Source organism: Solanum dulcamara, chromosome 3 (assembly GCF_947179165.1).
Source record: "Solanum dulcamara chromosome 3, daSolDulc1.2, whole genome shotgun sequence".
Lineage (NCBI taxonomy): Eukaryota > Viridiplantae > Streptophyta > Magnoliopsida > Solanales > Solanaceae > Solanum > Solanum dulcamara.
In genome coordinates this window covers 58,219,434-58,225,370 of record NC_077239.1, presented here as the reverse complement: position 1 = coordinate 58,225,370, position 5,937 = coordinate 58,219,434, and positions in this window count along the sequence as shown.

Here is a 5,937-nt window from a genome sequence, read left to right as displayed (position 1 = left end):
TGTTTGATAAAAGACTATTTAAATAACGGAAAATGACCTAAAATGCCCCTCAACTAGTTGAATTGGTACAAAACTACCCTCCTGTTGGGGGGAGGAAGCACCACAACTAAAGTTTGATATGACAATTAGTATGAAAATAAATTGGACACGAGAATTTTACGTGAAAACCCCTCTAACTGATAGAAGGGAAAAACCATGGGGTAGAAGGATCTCACTATAAAATATGGAGTACATTATTCTCAAATACAAGGAGAAAACAACAATTAACATTTCTCTCTTGTAAAAGGAACAACTACTAAAGAGGACACTCAAGACTACAATATTTATCTTGGTGTATAACTCTCTTTGTATTCTTACTCTCTCTTTCTGGGATTTTTGGGATGATTTAAATGAGGGCAAGAGGCCCTCTATTTATAGGAAATAAAAAGTAGAAAACGCGTTTCTGCCAACGCATTTTCAACGCGTTTCTGCAAACGTGTTTCTGCCCAACGCGTTACTTTTCCTTCTTTTTTTTCCAACAAAAGTAGGCTGCCTGCCAACTTTTGACTTTTCTTCCTCTTTTTCGTTTCTTTTCTTTTCACATTCTCCCACTTGAAGATTTAATTGAGAATTAATTAAGTCTTCACACCATCCTTTCTACCCAGGTACTGCAATGTTACATTTCTGCTAGACCAATAGAAAATAGACATCATTTAAACTTGTTACTGTTGATCGACTTTGTAAACATATCTACTAGGTTGTCATTAGTGTGAATTTTCTGAATATCCACACTGCCTTTTTCCACCTTCTCACGAACAAAGTGATACTAAACTCGTATGTGCTTTGTCCTTGAATGAAATGTCGGATTCTTTGCAAGATGCAAAGCACTCTGACTGTCACAAAATAGAGCAACCTTCTCTTGTTTGTGCCCAAGCTCCTCTAGTAACATCTGCATTCATATTGCTTCTTTGCTAGCTTGTGTAGCTGCTACTATTCTGCTTCCATCGTAGATGTAGCCACGATAGATTGCAGTTTTGAAACCCAGCTTACAGCTTCTCCAGCAAGAGTAAACACATAACCTGTGGTGGACTTACTTTTATCAAGATCACCTGCATAATCTGAATCAACATAACCTTTAACATTAAAGTCTGATCCTCCATAACACATTGCAACATCTGAGGTACCCTTGATGTATCTCAGGATCCTCTTAATAGTATTCCAATGCTCTCTACCAGAATTAGCCATGTATCGACTAACCACTCCCACTGCTTGTGCAATGTCAGGTCTTGTACATACCATGGCGAACATTAAAATTTCCACTGCTGATGCATACGGTACTCGAGACATGTCCATCTTCTCTGCTTTATTGATATGACTCATACTTGAGGATAACTTGAAATTAATAGGAAGTGGGATAGAAATTGACTTATAATTTTGCATCTTGAAGCGTCTCAAGATTTTCTTCAAGTAGTTCTTTTGAGAAAGTCAAATCTTCCTATTATTTCTGTCTTGGTGAATTTGCATCCCTAGAATCTTATTTGCTGGTCCCAAGTCCTTCATTTCAAACTCCTTATCGAACTATGCCTTTAAATTTGTGAGACGATCTTTGTTGGGGCCTGCTACTAACATGTCATCAACAAAATAACAAAATCTTCATCACCAAATCTCTTGTAATAAACACAAGGATCTGAATTATGTCTGTTGTATCCAAGGCTTATAATGAAGGAATCAAATCTCTTATACCAACATCTCGATGCCTATTTGAGACCATATAGAGATTTGTTCAACCTGCAAACCAAGTTCTTTTTTTCCTGTTCTTCAAAACCTTTTGGTTGGAGCATATAAATTTCTTCTTCAAGCTCTCCATGAAGAAATGCAGTTTTGACATCTAACTGCTCCAAGTACAAGTCAAATGTAGCACACATTGCCAGGACCACTCGAATTGTTATGAGTCGAACCACCGGAGAAAATATCTCATTGAAGTCTATACCTTCTTTCTGAGTGAATTCTTTCACCACCAATCTTGCACGATACTTTTCAACTTGATCATTACCATTGCGTTTGATCTCGTAGACCCATTTGTTTCCAATGGCCTTCCTTCCTTGTGGTAATTGAACAAGATCTCATGTTTTATTTTTATGAAGAGCTTCAATTTTTTCTTGCATTGCTGCCACCCACAGATATGATTCTTGGCCTTTCATAGCCTCATGAAAAGTTGAAGGCTCTCCATCTTCTGTTAGTAGACAGTATGCAGTATTACTCTCCATAGAATAATCTGAGTGCCAAGCTGGTTCTCTTCTCTCCCTAGTTGACCATCGAACTTGTGGAGTTTCAATTCAGCTTGCTCTTGTTCTTCGTACTCTGGTGCTGCTTCAGAAGAAACTGGAACTTTTTCTATTTCTTTAACTTCAACTGTAGTAGTCTCTGATTTTTCTTTTGAAGTGCTATCTTCTTTTGCTTATATCTTATTTTGAACAAATACAACATCCCTGCTGATTACCACTGTCACACCCCGATATCAACAGGGTGTGATGGGCACCCGACCCCGTGCTCGGAGCCGAGCGAACCCGCTGCTTCATAGTACATACTTAATCTCTTAGACATTTACATCAACAACAAATGAAAAACATAACTAAGCTTCGTGAATTATTTTTTCCAAAATCTATCATCCCATAAAACTCATAATATACGACATAATAACATATCGGCTGGTGACGCCGCTTACAAAGATGACACTCTATACCCACAACTCTGTCTGCAAAGTCTCTAACTTCGAACGAAACATCATAGCGCATAAACTCTGACTCGGCAGCACTCCAGAACAAGTGGAGTTGCCAACCTCGCTGGAACATCTTCTATAGTAGCTTCTACTTGTCTGGGTGTACCTGCGTGGCACGAAACGCAGCCCCCAAAGAAAAGGGGGTCAATACGAGTAATGTACTGAGTATGTAAGGCATGAAAATCAGCATAATAAAGAACATAAGATATGAACAACCGTATCGTAGAATCATAGACATATAGTGAGATAAGAGAGTAACCTGTACATATGAGTGCCCTTTTAGGCCGGATGCCATGCATGCTTGTCTTATAATATAAAAGATATCTTTTTCATATGCATAGAAAATAGAAGTCATATCACCGAACAACGTTGGCGTGCCCACATATTTCCCGCGTCCGGGCATCCCGCATCCAGGATGAAAATTACTCCAATTGATCAGGTGGGAATGCGTCTATAGCGCCACATATACACCTCCCCATATCCCCCATATACATATACATATACATATACATATAGACAGCATGCACGAGAGGCCAACGAAAGTCGTATACTTATCGGAGTGACGGAGGGTCGGTAACCTCCGATTGTATTATAGACTAACCATGGTCGCTTTGTCTCACCTTGAAGGAACAATTATTATAGGATGAGACTATCAACGAAAGATAATATTAAGAGAACGTAGAATAAGGTCACAATCTCATAAGACGCCAAATCGTATACATATGCACATAGGACCAATTTTCAAGGCTTGTAGAATAATCAAAATGAGCTATAATTCAAAAAAATCAAGACAAGAGTCATGTCAAGTACCTTTCAAAAATTACCATGGATTATATCAACATAAAACTTTTGGAATCATATACACGTATTTAAGCACGAGAAAAATATCTTTTGAAAACTCAAGAAAATTGACCATCCTAGTGGCTCTACGAATAGGACTTCCTTGAAATTGTACAAAATGACATATACTTGTTTCATAAAAATCATGCCAAAAGAAAGTGTAGCTCTATATACTTATGTCAAAACATGCCAAGATAAAGAAGAGTAAACATTACATACATGAAGCCGTTCTTATCATAGCCATCATAGACATATTCTTATCCTCGACATCATCAATGTCGTTGTAAAACATATCTATCGTTACTATCATAAAAGCTTGTAATACTATAAACCTTTGTCTTGGAAAGTTATAGACATTTTGGAAAACATTGACGGGTTATAGAAAAAGTAGCCATTCCCTTGGGACCATTGACACCTAACTTTTGGAAACAAAAAAAAATATGGAAGAACTTATGAAACCATAACATCGGGATCATGCCTTGAAAAAATGGGTAAGCCTTACATACTTATGTCAAAGACATGCCAAAAGAAGGAACGGTTAGCTTTACATACTTATGCCAAAGACATGCCAAAAGAAAGAAAGGTTCGCTTTACGTACCTGTGCCGCGCCTTACTAGCTACGCTTATGTCCAACTTGTTTTTCTACATTCAAGAGAGTTGACATAGTCATTAGATTCATCACCATATACTTGTCTCAATCCTTCAAACAAATTAATTTCCAATCTGCCAAAATTTCGGCAGCATCTCCCCTATAAATGCACCATCCCCGAGATTTCAACTCGGCCACCATGTCAACAACCATGTCAACAACCATATCAACAACAACAACCAGCAGTATATATACAATCAAATCACCTCAACTTTACACAACACAAGCTCCAAACAACTAGCATAAAACTCCGATACCAAAATAGAGTTTTTTAACCTTTATTTCATAAAATCTTTAACCATACCAAACGGGGGGTCGTGTGGCTGCAACCAGAAGAAACCACACCCTTTTTAAAATAATTTAAATCCCTGCAACATACAATCCAACCAGCTGCACCCGCAGCGCCTCAACGACCATACACTACGCGACTTCGATTTAGCTACTACGACTTTAATTTAGTAGTTTCCAACATCATGCCTCCTTATACATTTTCTCTAATTCCAGCCATATTTAGGACACGTAATACACCTCATAACAACATCATAAACTCCAATTTGAAAGGAGAGACCTTACCTTTACCGAAACTCTCCAAAACTTGCCTCGGAAGCTCTCCTAGCGCGGCTAAAACTTTGGGGCTGTTTGGTAACGTTTTTGGGATGCTACAAACCATAAATTTACGTTACCAATACCTTCATAACATCTTGGTACACCTTAGATAATTAATTCACGAAGCAAAATCGGAGACTTATCTTTTTTTTTCCCTTGGCCGAACCTATTCTTTCTCTAGCTTCAAGTTTTTTCTCTTCCTTTCTCTCTAGAACTCTCTTGAATCCTCTTGTTGATAAAGAAAACTTAATGGATAAATATGACTTAAAAGTCATCAACATATATATATATATATATATAAGCCACTTAATTAATGGGCTAAGTTCCAAGACTTGGGCTCTTTCCTTGTGTTGGGCCTCTCTTGTTTTCCTTTTTATTTTCCAAGCCCAATCACTTAGTTCCTATTATTATTATTATCATTATTTGAGCCCAACAAAACCATAAGTCGTATTAGTAATTCACCAACTAGTTTCCAAAATTTTCAATTTTGCCCTCGGCCTTCCTCCGTATTTTCACACCAATTTTTCCATGAACATCACACCGGTACTAATTAAAATGAATAAAATAATTCACAACTCTACTCCTTGCAAGCCCAAAATATTTTTTTTCCTCTTTCTGGATGCCCAAAAGTGCGGGATATAACAACCACCTTGCGGATTGTGGAATCCCACAAGCGATACCCCTTGACTCCATCAGCATACCCTAAGAAAATGCATTCCCTGGATTTTGGATCCAACTTCGATTTTTCTTGGGTGTTGTACATAACATAAGCAGGACTTCCAAGTATATGTAAGCGAGAATAATCAGCTGGTTTTCCTGTCCATATCTCTATTGGATTTTTCAGATCAATTGCGGTTGATAGTGACCGATTGATCACATAACAGGTGGTTTTGATTGCTTCTGCCTAGAATGGTTTTTCCAACCCTGCAGTTGCCAACATAACTCTTGTCCGTTCCAATAAAGTTCTGTTCATCCACTCTGCTACTCCATTTTGTTGTGGAGTATATGCCACCGTGAACTGCCGTTTAATACTTTCTTATTTACAGAAGTTATTAAATTTATCACCAGTGTATTCTTCTCCATT